The sequence below is a fragment of the Mastigoproctus giganteus genome, chromosome 4 (assembly GCF_048544385.1).
Source record: "Mastigoproctus giganteus isolate SK-2022 chromosome 4, ASM4854438v1, whole genome shotgun sequence".
Taxonomy (NCBI): Eukaryota; Metazoa; Arthropoda; class Arachnida; order Uropygi; family Thelyphonidae; genus Mastigoproctus; species Mastigoproctus giganteus.
In genome coordinates, this window is record NC_143578.1 from 203005998 (window position 1) to 203030679 (window position 24682).

Below are 24682 nucleotides of genomic sequence, written 5' to 3' on the forward strand. Positions count from 1 at the left end.
CCAGATAGGATAAAAATCTATCTGGATTAGCAAGGATTAATTTAAAATTCTCTTTTGATGACTCCACCCTCTGATGTTTGCCATGGACGGTAAAGTTTCTGGGGATCAATCTTGCACAATCTGTGGACATTCCCAAATACTCATATATTATTGTTAAAGTGTTACCATGAGAAATGCAAGGTACTTTTTCAAGTTCAGACGCTTTAATTCTTCTTTTTTTCTAAAATTTTTTCTTCAGCCATGGCAATTGTTTCAGAACTCATTACTTCAGGAGGCCGGCCAAAACTTGGTTTGTCCTTGACTGACTTCCGTCCTCTTCTGAACTCTGCCAACCATCTTTAACAATGTCATACTGGGTAATACTTCCCCAAACACTCCAGTCATTCTTTCATAGATTTCCCGAGCATTTCTGCCTTCTTTGATCAAGATTTAGATTAATGAACGATGCCCCATTTCCCGGATATTCATCCTTCTTCTTTCACCTACTAACATAAAAAATTAAATTTTATAAACTGCATTACGACATTCACATAAGAGCTGTTTCGTGTTATTTTATACATTAAGCTATCAAAATAACCTAATCTATAATTTATTAATTCATTTTATATACCCTGTGCCCAGATCTTTTTGACTATCTCTCGTAACTGAACTTTCAATCAAAGTACTAGACTACGTGACTCTATGTCATCTGATGTACGAGTATTGAAGATATTCTCAATGAATAAATAAATTTTCTGTTTATACTCCGAGACGACTACATATTGAGAGGTTTGCTATATATTTGTTTCATTGAAATATATAAATTTATCAGCTGCCTAGAAAGGTTTAGACATCTAATTTGAAATTTCGATAAAATCTAAAAAGTTTCATAATTATGAGTAATTTGAATATATTTTAGTAAACGTGCAGATGTAATTTCTCAGTTTGACCCACGTCCATATGATCGTGCGTTCACAAAACAGTGATTCCCAAACTTCTGTCACTTGACCGCTGTTTTTCTTGATGGTTTTTAGTAGCATCAGCGACTAAGACTATTTCTTCAATGTGTTTTATGTCCTCATTTAGAGATTTAGGGATTTCCGAGTGGAAACTTTCATGTCCTTACCTCCAAAAAACCTTTAAGCTGTCCTGTGTGTTATGTCTGTACAAGTGTGTGTTTACGGCAATTAGCATGTTGTGCGAGCTGAAAAACCAGGAACAGCTCACGGGGGAAACACTACACCCTCTGCCTGAAGTCGGTTAACTACAGCTCCGACTGAAGAGATTTTTAGATATTCTTCCAGTCATTGAGGAATTCTGGCCCAGACCTCTTAAAACGAGTGGAGAGCGAAACCAGGATACTGTCACGGAGCATCACTTGAGTCGCACAGTTCAAAGATGCTGTATTCGCAGCACACCTAAACAGTGATTTCCAATGATTTTTTTCCTAATCTCGCTGAAAAACTTTCAAACTTCAGGAAAATGCACAGTTTGGAAACCACTAGAATAACATATCAAAATAGTCTGATTTCTCAGTCTATTCTAGCCCAGGTAATTGCTAAATATGTTGCTGTTCTTGTTCAGCAACATATTTAGCAATTATCTTATAAACTCCACGTGGCGTATCCCAGAGTATAAACAGAAAATTTATGCTGTCCAATAATAAGTGCTTTGGTTGCCGTTTTATTGGCACAAAGCAACTAAGGTTGTTGGGTTTTTGGCGCATCAACAAAACTTAGATTATACTGTGCCCTATAATAGGTCTGTAAATTAGGTGTGTTCTGTGGTCGATTTACTGTTTGATGGACGAAAACCATGCTACACTCCCCTGAGACCGACTAACTTAGCTACGTTGTGAAAAAGACCCATAAAAATTCCTCGCGTCATTGACGGGATTCGAACTCAGGTCTTTTCCACCCAGCGTGGGAAGAACGGTGATGATAAAAACTGTGCTACCCACGAGTCCACTCGTCATGAAATAGAAGAATAAAGCTGCATAAAAAGTGAAATAACTTGTCTTGTCATCCAAAGTATTATGTGACTTGAACCGAAAATACCTCTAGTAGATTCACAGGTTTCAAAATTCACCAATTCACTTTTTGGTGTTATATGAGCAGATAAAATATTTTGCATGTGCTTTCCTGATTGTATTGGTTTTTTTTTTTATCTGTGATGGTCATTCGGATTATGGCAATCCAGTTAATTAAGGGAGTTTACTTCTGAACCTGATTATCACTCGCGATTCCAATGGTGAGGTGTACAGTACAGGAAGGATCTAAGCAGGAACGATCATGGAATACTAAGGTGAATGAGATAAGTGCAGTGGAGAAAATTCAACTTTTAATAATAATTTAATTAATTCGTGCAACGAAGGTTAGTGAGCGGGCTTTTTCCAAAAGAAATTAGGAATTATTAACGGGGTAGAGAGATGGAATTATAAGCTAAACACCATGTTAAAAAAAAAAACACCTTTTTTAGTATTGGTGCAGACCTTGAAACTGACGCAACGTAAGTAGAATTTCTTGTCAGGACCATCCCAGCAGAGAAGTAAAACAAATCGATTTGGATAAAAAAAAAAAGAAAAAAAAAACATCATTACCAAATTTAACGAAACACAAGCCCCAGAAAATGTTTAAGTATAGCATATGTACAAAAGTTTCACTAATTATAAAATAATTAATTCATTTTCATATACAAAACAAACGCTAAAAAATGTGTACTCGTATTTAAAACTAAAAAACTTTCTGCAATTTGTTTATAATCTTTTTCATAGGTAGATTATCAGAATTTAGTCCAACAGGTACTAATAAAAGGAATGAGTGTGAAACTGGAGGGGGAGCGGTGAAAAGAAGTTCTGAGATTTTTTAAAAGTAAAAGAAAAAAAAAATTTACCAGAGTTGAGAAAATTCAGAAAAAATAGTCATATCCTCGTTAGCGCTACGTTACCAATGACCTACACAGGAATCGAAGTTTTTTCACATTTAAGTGTTGAAAGACTCGAATCCCTTCGCGAAGGGATATTCAAAGAACCTGGCCCTTTTCCACACCGTGTAGAAAGGCCTGAGTTCGAATTCTGCTGATATAACGTAAAATTCAGCCTTCACGGCCGACATAGTGGTTATAATCAGCAATACAACATCTATAAAGGTATTATAAATTTAAGAAATTATCTGTGATATACCCTACCTTCGTGCCTCGCCGATGTGCTGTATAATTTAGCATTACCCGGTTGCCACTTCTATGGCAAAACAGGTAGTGGTAAAACCGAAATTAGGCAATACGTTTTTGCTATAAATTTTTTGCCTTGTAAGAGTTTATAAAGTGAAAGTCATACAAATGGCGTCTAGTTGTAATAATGATTAGAACAACAACAGAATCTTTTCCATTTATACTCCTATAATTAGCGTATTATTCTATAATCATTTCTGATGACTTGGCTTTTTTTTTTCTTTTTATAAAATAGGATGATATATGTAGACTAAGACGACTTTTCCTCTTCCTGCTTTCCCTCCGTATTTTTCCGATGCAAGTTTCTTTCAAGCTACAAACATCTTTTTTTTTTTTTTTTTTTTTTTTTCAGTGCATCAAAAGCCTGTGGCTTCCTTGCACTATCTTTCATCAAGAATTTTAAATAAAATAAAGAATTCATTTGTTTATACTCCGAGACGACCACAAAAGGTCAGAGGAGTTCATAAGATAGAGAATACAAGACCATCACAGTGTTTAATAGTCGCGCGACTTGAAACCCGATCACTGAAAGCGTCTGTACTTCTGTGCCTTAGCCCTTTACCACTCGGTTAAAGCGGCCTTACGAACAATATGGAAAAAACAAAGAGAAATTTTTTTTTTAGCGGAAACAAAAGCAGACATAAATGACATAACTCGCCCGTTTACAAAAATGCTCTGTTAAATACTTTTCATTTAACTTTTTTAAATTAAAAATACTTTTACTGTTTAATAATTTTATTAAAAGTATTAAATTAAAAAAGTGATGAATAGTCAGTTTGAAAGTAGTAATAAAATGTGGAGGGGAAGAAGGATCAGTTATTCAATGCGTATTTATTATTTTGAGTAATTTTTAATTTATAAAAGAACATTAAAAAAAATTCCAGTCCTTTCAAAAATGAGCCGAAATTTCTTCGTACTGTATTTTTCTGGACTTTATAGACATGACCAATTTTAACTTTTTCTACAGAACAGTGAATTCACTAAATTTAAGAGTGACTGGACTGGTTTTCATATGTTTCAGCTATTTGATTACACAATAATAATAACAATAATGATAATCCTGATCACCTAAGAGTTCAGCGCTGACATCAGGATGCAATTTGGCCAAGACAAATGCAAGATTCATGGATTGCATCAGGGAAATCTAGCTGAAGACCGGTAAGGAGATTGAAGCCATGACAGAGGTAGAAACCTACAAATATCTGGGGATGATGCAGGCTCGACAGATAAAACACAAGGACAGCAAGGCCCGCCTGACTGAGAAATGCAGGCGCCTCCGTAGCCAGGTGGGAAGGAGCAGCAGTGCGTAGCACACGCTTCTTGATTAGACCGGGGTTTGAGCCAGTCACCACCAAATACGGAGGATGCGGAAAGGTCAGGGAATGACCACCGCATATTCACGGAGCAATATGGCCTTAGTTGCTAATGCTCCTAAAAACCAAATAACAAACAAACTGAGAAATGCCATCAGACTGAAGAGCCTGCTAAAAAAAGCTGAATGGCGGAACATGGTCAGAGCCATAAACATTTATGCAGCCCCAGTACTAAAGTACTCCTTCAGGATCGTAGATTGGACTAACACCAAACTAGAGGAGATTATGAGATCGACTAGGATAACGATGAAGAAGAGCCGCCAACACCACCCGAAGTCGGCCATCGAGAGCCCAGAAAGAAAGAGGGAGGGGGGGGATTGGTTAACCTCACTAAACATGAGAAGAAGGCATTAAGAACCTACAGGATTACTTCCAGAAACCAAGCACTAATTTACGAAGCCACAAGAAAGATACACAAAGCACACACCGCTCAACCTTAACAAGGAGACCCCACTCACACAGACAAAAGAAACAAAGAAAGATGGACAAAGAAAGTACTCCATGGCAGACACTACACTGACCTCCATCAAGCCTACATAGATGACATGGCTTCCAACGCATGTCTCAGCAGCGGAACGCTCTTTCCCGAGACCAAAGGATTCATGCTCGCCATCCAAGACCAGGTAATCAACACCAGGAACAGAAAATACATCGTCAAGCCAAGGACCCCGGAGTGACAGAAGAGAAGACATGTCGACGATGCCACCTGCCCCCAGAAACAATCCAACATATCACCGTGGGATGCAGGGTGATATATCTGATGTATTATCCAAGTCGCCAGGATAATACACCAGAAGCTAGCGCAAAAATATCCAGTTGATCAAAGAAAGTGTACCGTATTACAAATAAGAACATCAGACCGTATTACAAATAAAGTACTCCTTCAGGATCGTAGACTGGACTAACACCAAACTAGAGGAGATTATGAGATCGACTAGGATAACCATGAAGAAGAGCCGAAGTCGGTGTTGGCGGCTCCATAAACTATACTGGGACCGCGCCATAATAACGGACAAGACGATCCCGCACAACAGACAGACATAACTCTCATCGACAGGAAAGAAATGGCTTCCTACCTGATAGACGTGGCGGCGCTCAACACCAGCAACCTCCAGAAAACTTATGAGGAAAAGATTAGGAAATACACAGATCTAAAACAGGAAGTCAAAGAAATGTGGCATACGGAAGAAGTAATGACCATCCGGACCACAGTGTCAACCAGCAGCATGGTGCCAAAGAGCTTCCATAAGAACGTTGCAGCAATAGGTCTCCCAGAAAACACTTACATGGAACTCCAGAAAGCCGCGATCCAGAACACCTGTAGGATAGTGAGAGAGTTCCTCGACGAACAGTAATAATAACAATAATAATAGTAACCGGACACAACCAGTCACCGCATGCACTTGGTACCAGTACTCGTTACGGGGTGGAAAAAAAATCCCATAAAGGAGAAAAATCATAATAATAATAACAGCGATGCATGTCGACCAAGGTATTAATAAATACCATACATTAACGTACTACCGAAAAGTGAAGCCCTCGTCCAAGGTGTAAACCTGGGAAGAAGGGACGCCTCACTTTTTAACGTGAGGTGTCGACAATCCACCAAAAGTTGATCAGACTATCAAATACTGAAATGACAAACAAAATATGTGAAAACAATCAATACCTCTCGAGGCAATTTATAAGGAATTAATAAATACCTAATTAAAAGTTAAATTTAGTAATTAAATACCTCTCCACTGAATGAGATGGATCAACCAGTCCACCATTTCCAGGTCCACTTTCTATTGCCAACCTGAGCGTCATCCCATGTAGACTACGAATAGCAGCAAACCATGCCATGGCCCAGATGATAACCAATATAATTGATGCTCCTGATATTTAAGATATCAGCGAACTCTAAGGATTATTTAAATCTAGACAACCTCCTACATCCTGAGACGAGTAATCTCAGTTGCCTGAAAACCATGTTCTCCGAGAGGGATCTGTTTAACAGAAAAGAATAGATTCGGAGAAATACAAAAAGTAAGGAATAAGAACTAACCACCCTGTTACACCTATTTTTAACTGCCACTCTGACATACAACAAAGCTCATACATATATTACCTATAGCACAAGCCGAAGTCAGAAGATAACTATGAGAAAATAACCTCAAAATCAATGATCTGTGACAAAATATAACGTAATACTTGTTGCGTTGGTACCCACGATACAATCAGATACGACGAGTGTGATTTGGAAGGTCAAAATATTGTAACATCTGCAGAAATACTACCGTATAAAACACGGGTAGGAAACCTTTATAAATGGCGAGCCAAATAAAATGTCTGTGACGTACACGCGAGCCAAATTTTTTTTTTTTTTTTTTTTTTGCTTTCCACGATTTTTAGGATTGTTAAAATGGTGTATAGTGAAAAAAACTGTCATAAACAGTGTTGTTATTTATTGTAATATTTATATATACAAGTACATCTAATTAATTTCATTAATAAGAAAAACGAAATACAAATTCAAGACAAAATTACAAAAATACAATTATAGTAACGAAATACAAATATAATTCCAGTAAGGAAGTGTTCTACGTATTACATTGAGGTAAACTTCTCTTATTATTTTACAAATCCAGTAAGAAAAATTTGCAATATTTTATTTTTATAATATTTAATGACAGATTTGATACTGTTTATTTTTATCAGTGAATGGATATCTGAATCGATATTTGGGTATTTTCTAAATTTATGTCAGAAATTCTATTAATTCAAAAATATAAATAAACTTCGGGCCATTTACTGTATATATTTTGAAACCGACCGCGGGCCAGAGGTTGCCCACCCCTATAAAATATTATAGTAGAACTTCACAAGTCCGGCATCATAGGCAACACAGCACGTTCAAAAAGGATTTTTGAAAAATTCCGGGTTTTTTTTGGTTTTTTTTTTTTAAGGTTTTTTACGCTATATTGTATTACTAAATAATATAGTAGCTCTGATCCTTATAATCTCCACAGAATGGTAGTAGTAGTAGTAATAGTAGTAATAGTCCGGCATCATAGGCAACACAGCACGTTCAAAAAGGATTTTTGAAAAATTCCGGGTTTTTTTTGTTTTTTTTTTTTTTTTAAGGTTTTTTACGCTATATTGTATTACTAAATAATATAGTAGCTCTGATCCTTATAATCTCCACAGAATGGTAGTAGTAGTAGTAATAGTAGTAATAGTGGCGTGTGATGCAAGAAAGCAAGCTTATGAGCTTATGCAGCATAGTCATCGGCATTAAGCCATATGTCAATTCGTACTGCCGCTTTGGTCCAGTGGGAGGCCTACGTCAGTAAGAAATAGAGATTGGAATACTGTCTCAGGTATGTGTGCTGCGACTATCCAATATTTTTTTAATATGACGTACAAATAGTACTACAGCAGGCCCCGTTATAACGCGGTTCGCTTAACGCTGATTCGCTATAACGCTGTTCTTATATTATAACCCATATCTGACTATAATGCTGTCACAGATCACTATAACGCTCTTTTACAGATTGCATCTTTGGCATATCGTTTTATTTGATGGAGTCGATAGTTTGAAAATGAATACAAAACAGCATTAAAACGTTTCAAACGCTCAGTGAAATTTCTCGCCCGGTAATTTAATTGCAGTACAGTGACTTGTTACGTAGTTCCGAGATCAACATTTTAATAAATGATCAAGTATATTGCTTGTAATTTTTGCGTTATATGCATTTATCCGAAGTCTAGTCATCACTCAGTACAGTACTAGACATCGTGCCTAACGGACAGTTTACTCGAACATTGTATCGTAATTAATGCAACCAACGCAGTTACATTTTCGAAGAGTTAATAATGGCCAATAAGAATGAAAAAGGAAACAACGTCTGGGCGCAGTACGAAGACTATAAATGTAAGAAAAATACTGAATTTGAAAATTAAATTAGACGTTTTGAAGCGAATCGATTCCGGTCAACGACAAGCGGATGTGTGCCATAATTTAGGACTTGCAAGTTTAACTGTACGAACAATTATAAAAAAATAAAGAATTAACTTTAGCAGCGGGAAAGATAGCTGTTCCACTGCAAGCAACTAGGGCTAGGCCGGCTATTAGGATTGAAATGGAAAGACTTGAACTAAATTTTATTGAAGATAACATCCAATGCAGAATTCAGTTAAAATATTATAAAAAGAGAGAGAGAGAGAGAGATTAACCAATATGATTATCTGAAGAAAACTTACCTAAAAAAAAAAAAAAAAAAAATCTGGAAACATTTAAAACTGGTAAGGGCTGGTTGAATAGATTTAAAATCCAGGGAGAAGCCGCAAGTGCAGATCAAGAAGCCGAAACTTTCAAAAAAGAACTTGTTAAAATTTTTGAAGAGGAGTATTATGTGTTATACTTCTCAACAAGTTTTTAACATAGATGAAGCAGGACTTTTGTGGAAACGAATGCCTAAAAGAAGTTTCATATTGAAAGAAGAAAAAACATGCCAGGTTGCAAAGCGGCTAAGGATCGGTTGATTTTATTGTTGGGTGGTAACGCTGAGGGGGATTTAATATTAATACCTCTTTTAGTTTATTTGGAAGAGGACCAAAGTTCACCCCAAAATCGACACATTTTTCATGATTAAATTCATCAGTTAAATTAAATCGATTAAAATCAATTTAGATCAATTAAATTCATGATTTTAATTGGAATTTTAAGTTTAATTTTGATACGTAAGTAGTTACCACATAATTATATACGTATGTAATGCAGAATATTTTATATGTACAAAAATTTGAATATTAAATATTTTGACCGATATTTGTACATCTTTTCACTATGGGAATGCGGCGCTCGCTTAGCGCGGATTCACTTAGCGTTGTTTTTCCGGAACGAATTATCAGTGTTAAGCGGGGGTCATCTGTATATGATTTTAGCAAACAAATAGCTTAAAAACTAAATGCATATATTACTGTACTATAATATGCACTGGAATTAAATATCTAGCAAAATTAATGATTTTTTTCGTTGCAAATAAATAGTTAATTCCATTCTTATTGTGTGCATTTGATGTTACTGTATAGTCTTGATTTAACTGAAAATATTTATTAGAGAGAGGTGGACAATTGACATACGGTCGAACAAGTATGTAAACTGTTTACAAGTATGTAAACAGAAAGAAACTGGTGTTTGAAAATTATTAATGGAACATAATTCATAAATTTTGCACCTACAGTACTTTTTTATTTTAGCATTAGTAGAGACATATGATGCAAGAAAGCAAGCTTATGCAGAATCAGCAAAAAAAAAAAAAAAAATACCCACTCCCATTTCACCCTTCCATTCGTTCCAAATACCTGCCCAGCTCAGCCTTAAATTTATTTAGGCTATCAACTTCCACAACAAAGGATGCAAGTCTGTTCCACCAACCAACTACCCGCTGGCTAAAGGAAAACTTCCGCACATCTAACCTACATCTTTTTTTGCTCAATTTGAATTTATGCCCTCTCAGGTGATTATTCTGAGCAAGAGGAAGAATCCCATAGCACTGAGCATGCTCAAACCATTCAAGGCTTTATACACCTCAATCAGATCACCTCGCAGGTGCCTAGTCTCCAGACACTGTAATTTGCAAAATTTAAGCCTTTCTTCGTAAGAGCAACCCTTTGTTCCATTCACTAATCTTGTTGCCCTTCTCTGTACTCGTTCCAACAGCTCTACATCCTTCTTAAAACGAGGCCTCCAGACCTGTATACAGTACTCAAGGTGTGGCCTGACCATTGCCTTATACAAGGGGATAATCACCTCCTTATCCCTGCTAGAAAATTCCTGTATATCGACAAGACACTATGAGCTACTCTTGCAGAACGTCTACACTGCTCAGAAAACTTCCTATCTGCCTGCACAATTACCCCCAGGTCCTTTTCGTTCTCTAACACTGTCAGTGCAATACCACAGAGTTGATACGTCACTCTGGCGTTACTGCTTCCTATATGTAGTACTTTACATTTGTCAATGATAAACTTCATTTGCCACCTCTCAGCCCATCTGCTCAACTTTTCTAGATCCTGTTGCAACAGCATAGCGTCAGTAGTGTCCTTAACAACCCTGTCAACCTTCATATCGTCTGCAAACTTGGACATTATTCTTAATATACACCATCATCAATATCATTTATAAATACAGAAAACAACAATGGACCCAACATTGAACCCTGAGGGACTCCACTAACCCCTGTCGACCTTCGTATCGTCTGCAAACTTGGACATTATGCTTTATATACACCATCATCAATATCATTTATAAATACAGAAAACAACAATGGACCCAACATTGAACCCTGAGGGACTCTACTAATAACGTTAGTCCACGATAAGCAGTGTCTATTGATTACCACTCTCTGTCTTCTCCGACTCAACCATCCCTTTATTCATAGCAGCAATTTGCCTCCAATGCCACACTGCTCCAATTTGTTCAGCAGTTTTCCATGTGCAACAGTATCAAAAGCCTTTCTAAGATCCAAATATATGATATAAAGTTATTCCCTGCATCCAGTTCCTTTGTGACCACATCATAGTATTCAATCAAATTGGTCAGGCAAGACTTTCCCTTAACAAAACCATGCTGTGTCCGAGCTATAACTGAAGTCTTGTCTAGATGATCCTGCAGTGTTTCTTTAACCAGTGCCTCCATTAATTTTCCTGGAACAGAAGTTAAACGAACAGTTCTATAATTACTTGTGTCGCCCTTTGATCCTCCTTTGTGAATTGAGGTCACATTTTCACATCTCCAGTCCATGGGTACCTCCCTTGAGTCCAAAGAAGCTCTCATAATTCTGGCTAAGTGTTTGCTTACTTCCTTTGCTGCCTCCTTTAATATAACTGGATAAATCCCATCTACCCCGGATGCCTTTTTTATGTTTATCTTCAACAATTTCTCCTCCACTTTCCTCTCGGTTATTACAAAGTCATCTGGCTTTTTTTATTTTATTTATTTATTTAATTTATTTATTTTTTTAAGTCTGGCTAGTCTATTTTACTTCTGTCTTTGTACAGTCAGTTACCCTCGGAGAAATATTGATAAATTTCCGGATTTTTGAGGTTCTACTGTATATTACATATGTCCAATAAATATCAGTTTGTAACACAAAAGGAGATACACAAAGAGGCCTTCTGCGTTGGGAAAGCGAAAAACATCAAAATATTCTTTAATATCTCCAACCAACAAAATATACAGTTGTAAAATTAAGATAAAAAGTGTAAAAATATATATTTACTCAAAAACCGAAAACAACATATTCAGTAAAAATTAAACTAAAGTAGGTAAAAGAAAAACTAAAACAAACGGTAGCTTTATTATTATTATGTCTAAAGTGGCACCTAGACTTCCGTCTATTTCCACCTGATAAACTGAATTTGTGCAGAATCTCTGCGAAGCAGACCTGTATGGCAGGCCTCTTCGCCACCAGGGAGCAGCTGGCACCTGGACAGCTGCTCCCTAATGGCCGCCCATAGTCACTTGGTACTGGGCCTAGTCTACTATTTTAACAGTGCCTCATGCACAAAAATCCCGCACCCAACGGAAGTAGTGCTATACCGGTGGGTGCCAGCAATCCCGCTCCCAGACTGCCCACACCTGAGAGCCAGCAAAAAAAAAAATAAATAATAATAATAAAAAAAAAAAAAAAAATATATATATACAGATATACACATACACATACATATATATAGACACACATATATATATACACACACACACACACACATATACACATACATATATAAACACACACACACATATACATACAATATAAACAAATTAAAAAAAACAAAACAGATAATCAAAGTGTATATAACCAAATCTTAATTAGTAAGCATTAGATTATTCCAATGTCTTTTCGTTTGAAAAACAGTTACACAGAACTCTTGCAGTGCTTGAAATTTAGCCTGATTAGCAATAAGATCATTTTCACAGCCCTTAACTAAATTACCAATCCTTTTAGTCTTTCTCTATGTTCAACATTTTTTTGTACAAACTACAATCATATAATAAATGGCTCCAGGTCTCAGGTTGACCGCAAGTACATAAAGGAGAGCTGACTAGACCAAAGTAATGTAGTTTAAAATTTAATGACCCATAGCCAGTTAAAATAAACGATGTTACCATAGAAGGAAAAAACCATTTGTTGTTACTATCATAAGTAAATGTAACTGTTGGAATGAACAATCTAGTCACCTCCCCAGTTACACTAAGATCCCATCTCTGTTGCCACATACCAATCAACTGTGTTAGAACATTTTTCTTAGCTTTAGCTATCTCTATAGTGACATCAGATGTAATATTCATGAAAGAAACAACTATGCCTTTTTTAAAGTAATAACAAAGGGCCCGATACACAATGTACAAGTCTAGAAGCAAATGCCGGCCAAAACCTGCATAGCATTCGTTGAGACTGTTCTGCACAAACTAGAAATAACATAAAGCATTGAGCGCTGAATCGATAACAATTTCTGTTTAAATTTAACGTTAGTAACTCTGAAGTACCATGCTGATGCTCCGTACGCAACTATGGGTAAGAAGACTACCTTGTAGTATAAATTTAAAACCCTCCTTGTCAACCCCCAATCTGACCCAGTTAATCGAATTATTGCTGCACTAAATTTTTTTTAACTTTTTCGTGTAAGTAATTTAAAGGTGGAAAAAACGATAATCTATCATCAATTCTTATACCTAGATATTTCACCTCAGATACGGTAGCTTTAGGCATCCCAGGATATCTTTGTCACCCATTACCAGTACTTAATTACCAGTAAATTTATCGGTAATTAGTTTACCGGCAATATTACAGGTCTAATATAAATTACTCACGCAACGTCCTATGAAGCCTGCTATCCTTCTAGGTTAAGACTTCCTCAGAAACCAGAGGGGACGTTCGTTCCCTCTGGTTTTCTCGAATAGAAGTTAAATGCTCGTCTACATAGTCTCGCAGACCCAAGTAACATTCATTGCAGTTGGGATAGATCGTCTAGACCAAAAGTTCCCAAAGTGCAACCCCGCGGACGTTTTTATGATGTCATGAAGAAAGTCTTTGTTCAAATTTTATATAATCATAAGACTTGTGTACTAACTACAAGGGAAACCGGATAATACAAAATGCGCATGACATTCACAAATATTTCCTGTTAACCGAATTTCATGGTTAAAGTTTTGATAACCGATTCCAAGTAAGGAGAAAAACGGAGGGAATGGGCATATAGGTGGGGATTGGTTTTCAGAAAATAATTAGTTGACTGGTACTACGAAAACCCCAGCTATAACAGTCGCGATAATAAGATACACCTGCAAACTGTTCTCTTCCCAACCATTATTTCAAGCGAAGATAAAAGTGATATCACGTGTTGTTGTGCGTGCGTCTTATGTAAGGCGGCCCATAAACGTTAGTTTAACTCCGCCCGTATTGATTTCCTATACACAATGGTGATATCACAGCATTAACTCGATATACGGCCCCCCCCCCATTTCTATGGTAGTATTTTCATCAATATTGGCCCACTGAAAAAAAACATTGAAAACCGCTGGTCTAGACGATAAACTATCCCGGCAACACTCGCAAAATTCGCTCAATGATACAAGAAAGACCTGGATAGAAGGCAATGAATGCCGTGGGCAATGGCGTGCCACGAGTCACGCTGAACCTGTCGAGTACAGTGTCGGGAAAGCCACATTTGGAGAGATCGTGCTTTACATGATCTCTTATTGTCTAGATGTAATTGTACTGCAGCCAGACCAGGCGCGATGTAAAAAGACGCGAGCAGTGGAGGCTATGTGTACGTATGCATCGGCTGTGGCAAAGTGCGCGAACTGGACTGCATACATTGATTTCCTATACACGAAAGTTTCAATGCGAAGGCCAACGCAACTAACTAAAGCATCTAAGAAGGGAAAGGAAGGATTCATTCGTCGCCAACGTATAAACCGAATAACGATTTCAAGCCAGTGACATATGTTATGTCTGGTTCTTGCAGCCGGCCATAATTAAGGAGAACGTATCATCCACAGAGCAACGCCAGGATTGGTGAGCAAGCTAAAATATTAGTTTCAAGAATTTGTATTGCTAAATCTGCCACTATGAAACTGATGAGCAACCCCGCTGCGGCACCCTTAATATGACGGAACATACGATCCACCTACTCTCCACTGTAGTATCACTAGAACCAGCAAAACAAGAGTTGAAGGCCCCGTACACACACACATATACCAGCAACTGACAATTCAGTTCCTCCAACAAGGGTGAATATCATTCTGTAAAGCATTTTTGGCACATCCAGTTCTATCGGTATGAATGAAAACAGTGTCATCAAATGATACCAAAAATTCTCAGAAATACACAATTCACGTATAAAATTAATAAAATCATTAGTGGACTTCACTAATGTTTAGATTGTACAAATGTACCTTTCCCAAGATGGTGCTGGACGAATTCAGCTCCCCACTCCCACTTCACTTGCGTTCTCAAAGTTTCCAGCCGTAGGCCACGGCATTTTTCCTCCTGTCCAGGTCTTTCTTGTATCATCAAACGGATTTTGCTAGTAGTAAGGGTGTCTGGTGTATTCAACTTCCGGCCTGTAATGCTAAACCTGTGAAGGAATACGTTCTCAATTGTGTTTCTCGGTCTGCCTTATACGCTTCAGTGATTTGGTCATCTGCTGCGGAAACACTAGTGAAAACCTTGTTAAGCATAGAATATTGGTTACTTAGGTAGTTAAATTAGGTTTTCAGTTTGTCCTTCACTGCATCAAGAGATTTAGTCATCTGCTGTGGAAACACTAGTGAAAACCTTGTTAAGCATAGAATATTGGTTACTTAGGTAGTTAAATTAGGTTTTCAGTTTGTCCTTCACTGCATCAAGAGGAATTTTATACTGGAACATGAAGCAGACACCGTGCAAGTTTATTGTCATTAGCAGAAATATACATATCCTGACCAAGTTAAGTTATTGACCTCTAAACTTGATACACCAGTACTCGGGCATTATCTCACTTCCACGAAGAGAGACACATCCCATAGGTCTGCAAATAGGGCCACTACTCTCTAACCTAACCCCACTGAAAAGTCTAAACAAGATGTTTCCCCAATTCACTTGAAATCTTAAACCGATTTCAAATTGACTAAGACAAATCATGCTCTAATAAGGACTGCTATCTTTCAACTAGCAACTCAACTATAACAATACTAACTCTATCCCATACTAATGAAAAGATGTCGAGCCAAATTGACTATGACAAATTATGTTCTAATAAGGCCTATACAACTGCAATGAAGGGAATTTTCTTCATAGGCTACTTAGCGACTCTTCATCTGCTAATAGAATCTACAAATTAACTTTTGTACTGCCTAAGAGATGTTGATTTCAACACTCGCCATATCATGTTTTTGTACACGCAGTATCATATTGTCATAAAAACTATGTAAGGCACTGTTATATTTTTTATTACATATTGTTATAATCAACCATTTCCCTCAAGTGTATGCTAAAGGATGAATCCTGTATCTTTGTGCTGCTTGTAAATAGCTTCATGGCACAGGGATATTCATGTGTTGTTGTGGCGAACCCTAGGATTCCCCCAATACCCTCTGTTGTTCATCTTCTGTTGAAGCTTGCGCCAAAACCAGCCATTTGTATGTAGTGCGTTGGTGTGTAAGTATTATGATATGTTCTGTTGTAGTGTTGTCGGCCGGTACCTGGCTCTTAGCAGATGGGTAGCGGCAATACCTGATCACCACGTCCCATCCTCGCCACGTGGAGGCGATCAGGATCTACTACCATCTAGCTTGTCTATACTAGAACAAAGTTCCAGGACAGACAGAACAAAGGAAAAAGAAAGGGGATATAGGGGGAACATTAAGAATGGGTAAGGTAGGAAAGAATAGTACTATGGGGGTCAGATCAAGGGACCCGACATAGTAAAGAGAAGTTAGGTGAAATTTAGCAGAGAGAAAAAGGAGGTGGAAACAGTCTTCAGTCTAGTCTGTGTGTGTAGCACAGTGGCAGCGTCACCGTCCTCCCAACACTGGGTGGAAAAGGCCCGGGTTCGAATCCCGTCGATGACGCGAGGAACTTTAATGGGCTTTTTTCACTCCGTGGCTGAGTTAGTCGGTCTCAGGCGTAGATAGTAAGGTTCCCCCCCCCCAGAATTTGGGTTTTTCGTCCAGCAAAACACACGCAATTAACAGACATAAGACACAGCACGGCAGATGAATTTAATTATTCGGGTGGCCTAAATATAATAGTTTGGTTTTTAGTCTTCAGTCATAGAGTGGCCACTTCTTGTGGCATAATCCTATCCTGTAATCAGGATTGGCAACCGTCAAGGATCTTCCTCAAGAACCCTCAACTTGAAAGGTATATCCTTATCCTACTAGATGTAGTCCCTTAATTTTCCAGAAGATGGGAGCTACCCAGCGCCATCAACAAAGTTGAGTACCTCTTCAACAATCCCATCAACTCCATCGGGAAACCAGCGTGTTCAATACAACGGAAATCGACACCAATCAACATGTCGTCAAGAGGAATCCCAGAAAAACACAATTTAGCATATTAATTACACTACTTACAATGTTCTAACCATGCAGATAGTTATCAAAACTTTATACTCGCAACATGATACAACGCTAAATGTTCATGTGACATAATGCCACGGAAGTAGAAAGCAAGAGAAGCTTTATGCATTTTGAAACAATGCAGCACAAAGGTTGTACAGCATACCAGTCGTAAACACTTCCTAGTTCATTTCACAAATATACGCGGTCTCAGTTTTAATCTCAATGATGTCCATTTCTACTTACTGTCTGCCAAATGTCCTTTTTCTGACAGAATCTCAGTTATCGGTTGATTCAACCACTGCTCATCTCAGTTATCCAAATTATTCGCTGTATGATTCCTTTCGCCTCAAAGGCGGTACTTGTACATATGTCCGATCCGATATTCCCTTCCACAGACTTGGTAATTTGCAATCTCCTCTTTTCGATATTCTCTGGCTTAAAATCTCTCTACCTCATTGTGTGTCAAATTCACCTGTTGTCTCTACTGTTCTCCTAACTCCACTAATCACTTGGAACTCTTTCACTTCCTATCTTTGCAACTTGACTTTCTCCAGTCCAATTTTCCTAAGAGTGAGTTAATTTTCCTTGGTGATTTTAATGTTCATAACAGCTAACTTCCGTTTTCTAGTCACACAGACCCAGCTGGTCGAGATGCTGAGGCTTTTTCAATTACTAATGACCTCGCACAGATTGTTCATTTACCTACCAGATTACCGGACAATCCTAACCATACAGCCAACACGCTTGACGACATGGTCGAAGTGAGTGTTCTTTTAGGCACTTCAGATCACAAGTTGGTGATTGTCTCTTCTCCAATGGAGCCTTTATCTCATGGCTATTCCCAATATCGTGCTGTTTAGCATTACAAGAATGCAAAATGGGATGACCTGTGAGATTTCTTTTCTTCTTTTCTTTGGTCGGATTACTGTTTCAAAACTTCTGATGACAACGTTTGCTCAGGTCGTGTCACTGAACTTATTCTTCTAGGAATGAATCCTTTAATACCACACTTCCCTTTAAAATCTCGTCCTTTATCTAAACCTTGGTTTTACAATAAATGTGCTAAGGCTGTTCAATAGAAGAATATTGCATATCGTAATTGCCTTGTTTCCAACTCTTCAGTTTTATTTTCTGCCTAATGCAATGCTCGCAACAATTGAAAACCAGTTATTAATCAGTCGAAACTAGATTTTGAACAGGCTAAGAGTATAAAACTTGCTTCTTGCCCTAATGGTGGCCGAGCATTCTTGTCTCGTGCCAAAGCTATTGGCCGCAACTTTTGCCCATCTCTGCTCCCACTCTCTGTCAAAACCAGATGGTTCTATTGTCACTTCAGCCAAGGATAAAGCTGACCTGCTAGCATCCCAATTTTCTTCCAACTGATGTATTAATGATGTTGTTAAAACACCTCCCACCAATCCTAGCATGCTCTATTCAATGCCTCCTGTAGTCTTTCGTCGAAAGGATGTCAGAAGGATTTTGATGAATCTTGATGCTAAGAAAGCTCCAGGTCCTGATGGTATTTCTCCACTTGTTCTCAAAACCTGTGCTCCTGAACTTATTCCTGTTCTTTGCCGCCTTTTTTCACTTTCTTATTCCAAAAGTGTTTTTCCTTCTGCTTGGAAATTTGCTCATATCCAGCCAGTTCCTAAAAAGGGAGACAAATCGCTCTCATCCAATTATCGTCCCATTGTAATTACTTCTACACTTTCTAAAGTAATGGAGAAATCAATTAACCGCCAACTCTTAAACCTTCCGTCTGATCAATGATCACCAGTATAGATTCCGTCAGGGTCGATCCACTGATAATATTCTGGCTTATGTTACCCATTTACGACAAATTCAATGGAAACATTCGGTGAACCAGAAGCAGTTGCTATTGACATCTCAAAGGCTTTCGATCGTGTTTGGCATAAAGGTCTTCTACACAAGCTTCCATCTTATGGTTTGCCAACTGTTTCTTGTAATTGGTTATCCAGTTTTCCCTCTGACCGCTCACTGAGGGAGATGGTAGATGGCTCGCTGTCTTCTAACTTCTCCACTAATGCTGGCGTTCCCCAAGGTTCAGTTCTTTCCCCCACTCTTTTCCTCTTGTATATTCATGACCTTCTTCCATCAAACGGAAATCCTATCCATAGTTTCGCTGATGATAGCACATTGCATTCCAATTTCTCGTCTGGTGACTTGTCTCAACATGGAAAGTAATGACTTGCCTGTTTCCTTAATATATCTTGCATGTTGGACAGACAACTTCTGTAGTCGACACCCGCTAAAATAGCGGGTCTCGACTACACAATTTTTCTGTCCGACATGGCTAATAAAGTTCTGAGACTATAGAATTCCCATAATGTTTTTTTACACGATGTTAATATACAGTATCTTGCATGAGGTATGAAGCTAAGATCATCATCCAAAATGTTTCCCAAGTATTTTGTGGTTTTTTTTTGTTTTTTTTTTTTTAATGAAAACCCCAAACACGAGAGATATTAAAACCTATAGTACTTAGTACCGTGCTTAGGTCGGAGGTTGAGAAGACGAAAGAAGATATTTTTCGACATTGGACTAGAACTTCTGTAGACTGTAATTTTCAGGAAATACGTATGAAGGAAGGTTGTTCCAGAAAACGAAGTTATATGAATAAACGAGGAAGATGAAAAGTTGATTTTGTGAGTTTTAAGTTGGACAGTAAATGGATGTTAGTTGGTGGTGGCACGTGTTCGAACTGTTTTGAAAGAGGGAGAGGGAATTATAGAAGCCAATTCAGAAGAACAGTGCCCATGGAAGTATCTGTAGAAAAGGCATGCAGCCGAAACAGTACGTCTATGAGACAGCAAGTGCAGAGACTCTGTTAGAGAGGAGTCATTAATTAATCTAACTGCCCTCTTCTGAATGGAATCTAGAAGCCTCAGAGAGGTTTTGGGGGCACCGACCCAGATGCGGGAACAATATTCCATGGTAGGGTGGATTTGCGATTTGTACAGAGTGAACAGCTGTTTGGAAGAAAAGTAACGCCGAGAACTTAAGAGAAAACCAAGTTTTTTAGATCCAGAGGAAGCAATATTTGTAATGTACTTGTGCCAAGAGAGAGTCCCAAAAGAGATACTGTATATCATTTTGCCTAGAAATCGACGTGTCACCAAAGATAAGCATAGGAGCAGAAGAATCCTTTTTGCGAGATATAAGACAAGACTGAGTTTTAGAAGGATTGAAATCAACTAAGTTGTATTTGCCCTACTGGAGAATTACCTGGAGATCGGCATTTAAGGAATTGGTAGCGGATATTCGAGAAGTTAAAGCTGTTTGAGCAGGGTAAAATTTCTCAAAATGGAAAGTGGAATGCAATGTGCTATCATCGGCAAAACTATGGATATGATTTCCAGTCAATGGAAGAAGGTCATTAATATACAAGAGGAAAATAGTGGGGGAGAAGTGAACCTTGGGGGACACCAGCATTAGTGTAGAAGTTAGAAGACAGAGAGCCATCTACCATCACCCTCAGTTAGCGGTCAGAGAGAAAACTGGATAACCGATTACAAAACACAGTTGGCAAACCATAAGATGAAAGGTTGTTTAGAAGAAATGCGAAACACGATCAAAAGCCTTTGAGATGTCAAGAGCAACTTCTTGTGTTTCACCGAACCATTCCATTGAATTTGTCCATAAATGGGTAACATAAGCCAGAATACTATGGCAAACCATAAGATGAAAGGTTGTTTAGAAGAAATGCGAAACACGATCAAAAGCCTTTGAGATGTCAAGAGCAACTTCTTGTGTTTCACCGAACCATTCCATTGAATTTGTCCATAAATGGGTAACATAAGCCAGAATATCACCAGTGGATCGACACTGACGGAATTCATACTGGTGATCGTTGATCAGACGGAAGGTTTCTACGTAGGTTAAGAGTTGGCGGTTAATTGATTTCTCCATTATTTTAGAAAGAGTAGAAATAATTGCAATGGGACGATAATTGGATGGGAGCGATTTGTCACCCTTTTTAGAAACTGGCTGGATATGAGAAAATTTGCAAGCAGAAGGAAAAACACCTTTGGAATAAGAAAAGTGAAAAAAAGGCAGCAAAGAACAGGAGTAAGTTCAGGAGCACAGGTTTAGAGAACAATTTGAGAAATACCATTAGGACCTGGAGCTTTCTTAGCATCAAGATTCGTCAAAATCCTTTTGACGGAAGAAGTTAGGTTGTATTTAATAGCTTGTCCCTTATATCTAATTTGAGGAAGACGCCCTCTGTCTAATCTACCTTTCAGCAACGTTTGACACGTTTTAATAGTAGATACTTGGAGTTTATGATCATCTGACCACACAGGGAGTTCCTGTAGGACTCCACTGGCTACCCCTTCAAGAGACTTCCTGGAATTTCCTTTGACTAATATGGTCAGGTCATCTGCGTATGTGATCACAGATATTGCATCAAAACGTTTTTTCAGTCAGGAGTCGAAAACTAAATTCCAACACAGGGGCCCAAGGATGGACCCCTGCGGGCAACCTCTGGTGGCATTTCTTGAAACTTGATTTGAACCACGTCTAACAATGAGTGAACACTGCGAGATATAACTGGATAATGGGTTGTATAATGGTTTAGAAACTTTGGCCTCCCGGAACTTTTCTAAGGCACTTTGCCATCAAAGGGTGTCAAAAGCCCCTTTGAAGTCCACAAAGAAGCCGAGCAAATATTTAGTTGTAGTTTCTTTCCGAATATTCAGTTCCTCTACCTTTTGTAAAAACAAAACTGAACATGTGAAGAAAGTCCTTTACAGACACAGGCAGCGAAAAGATGACTCGCTATAACTTTTTTTTAAAGCCTTACCCACAACAGGAGAACAAGGCAATAGGCCTATATGATGACGGTTTAGATTCTGGTTTCTGCTGATTTTTAAGCTAGCAACTTTCTATATTACAGGGAAGATACCTTGGTTAAGACAAGAATTGAAAAATGTCATGATGAAAATAGGTACAGTCTTGCATACATGTTTGAATACTTCTACTTCAATGCCACCAAGACCAGGACAGAATGCCCGTATGCGTGGACCTGATAGCGAGGTCTGTCTCTTCAAAAGTAAAAGGAAGTTCTTCAGGCGAACCTAAATAATCCGCATTTTTTATCCCGATGTCCATCAGTTTTGGATCATTACATATCTTCATCTTGATGAATAGTGACATCTAGAATTTTATTCATGTTTGGTTTCTCGATCAGAGGTTAGAACAGAAACAAACATTTCACCAGCTAGAATTTTGTTATTTATTAATTTATATATGAGCCCCTAAGGATCACTGTTTCCCTGAGTGCTCACCAATTGCTCCCAAGAAGCTTTTTTCCTCTTGTAAATCTCGTTGTGATAATTTCTGCGAGCTTGCTTATATCTGGTTTGTAATATAACAACTTCTAGAATAGGACGTGATCCGTCTTTCTTTGCTTTTTGAAAATCTCTTTTTGTTTGTTTCGTAAGTCGTTTTAACTGTGACAGATTAAAATTGATTTGGGACAAATGATTTGTCCCACAACGCTGCAAGTCACATGACACTGTTGTGGATATTAATGCAGCAGAACAACCTTTCTAGTATCAGTTAAGCGTATAAACCGTAACAAGAAAGTGATCCAACGGACTTCTAACGTGGCATTGTAGTAGGTGCAAGACGCGCTAGACAAAGCATCTCTGACACGGCAGTTCTCCTGAACTTTTCACGCACCACAGTTTCAGGGGTGCATCGAGAATGGCGCAACGAACAGAAAACATCCTCTCAACGGCAAACCTGTGGAAGAAATCGCTTGTTGATGAGACAGGTCAGAGGAGGATGGCAAGAATTGTGCAAGCAAACAGACGGACCACAATGTCGTACATCACGTCAGAATACAACCTTAGTGCGCACAACAAAATATCGCAACGGACCACTAGTCGCACTTTGTCTCGAATGGGCTACAACAGCCGACGGCCACATAGCGTACCTTTGTTATCAATGAAGAACAAGAGTGCACACCTCCTCTGGGCACAGCAACACCAACACTGGACTATCCAGGATTGGAAAACAGTTGCTTGGTCTGATGAGTCGAAGTTCCTGGTGCATCATGTTGATGGAAGGCTCAGAATTTGACGAAAACAACATGAATCCATGGACCCGTCATGTCTCACGACTACTGTGCTGGGTGGTGGGGGTAAGTTTGGTGTGGGGAATGTTTTCTTGGCACACGTTGGGTCCATTGATACCCATAGATTCACATCTGAATGCAACATCTTTGCTGACCAAGTGCATCCTCATGTTGACAGTTTATCCTCATCCAGATGGTTACTTCCAGCAGGATAATGCGCCGGTGCACAAAGCCCGAATCACTACTGAATGGTTCCAGGAACATGATGACCTTTCTTTACTGCAATGGCCCGCTCAGTTCCCTGTATCTCAATCCTATTGAAGATCTTTGGGATGAGCTGGAAAGGGCTGTTTGCTGCAGGCCTACACCTCCATCGAATCTCAAGGAACTGCGTGAAACACTCATGTCTGCATGGTACTCCATTCCTACACGTTTTCAGCATCTTGTTCAATCCATGCCTAGACGAATTCAGGCTGTTTTGAAGGCTAAATGAGTCTCAACACGCTACTAGGTAGTGTACTTAAAAAAGTAGCAGCACAGTGTATGTTTTTTCAGTGGTCTCGCAGGTGAAGCAATCCAAAGTAAAAGAAAGAGTAATCTTAAGATCACTCTTTCTTTTACTTTGTTTAAATTTCAAACTGGGCAATTTGCCTTCATTAAAATTTTTAATTCAAACGTTCATTCAATTTTCCTTTACAGAATTTAACCGGTATTATTTTAGCATAATTCTGCATTTTATTTTTATTTACTTATTTTTGAATTATATTCTTCTTTTTATTCCTTCCTTTTTTAGTTTCTGTCGGGTCGGCTATGATGTATACGTACGAAATGTATAATCATAACAGAAAAAACCTTGCTTATTGCTGTGGTTCCTTCGGTTTTGGCTACTGACCCCATGAAGACGTAGTTAAAATCTTAGGACCTACAGAATAACATAATATTTTTATGTTATTTAATTTTATTTAATTTAATTTCAGGTAATCTGCTTTTACTTTGCAGGCATTCTCAATTTATTCCATTGTGATTACACTTGACAGGTCAGCACTCCTACCCAATACACTGATCATATACTTTTATCTATATTTCGTTATGGTTTCTGGGTTTCTGCTATAAATAGTAGAGCCCTGGATCCATAATCCCGTTTAATAAATTAATATATTTTTTCGTTATTTTTTAGAAATTCAGTTTTGTCACTACATTCTATTATTTTTATTTATATTACATATATAAATAAAACATATATATATATATATATATATATATATATACTATCATTGAATTATATTAAAATAAGTTAATTATAATAAAGTGAAAATAAATAATTAAATAATTAATTAAGCATTCATTAGAGGCAGCGACAGGCAATTCCTCCATATGAAGCTGAAATACATCCAATATTTTAAA

At 38.0% G+C, this 24682-nt stretch overlaps 1 protein-coding gene across 1 annotated transcript in view; it reads right to left on the bottom strand.

The window, feature by feature from the left end:
* The window catches only part of LOC150087334 (organic cation transporter protein-like), a 203798-nt gene that overhangs the window by 159897 nt on the left and 19219 nt on the right, over nucleotides 1–24682 (bottom strand). The gene's annotated exons all lie outside the window — the stretch shown is intronic.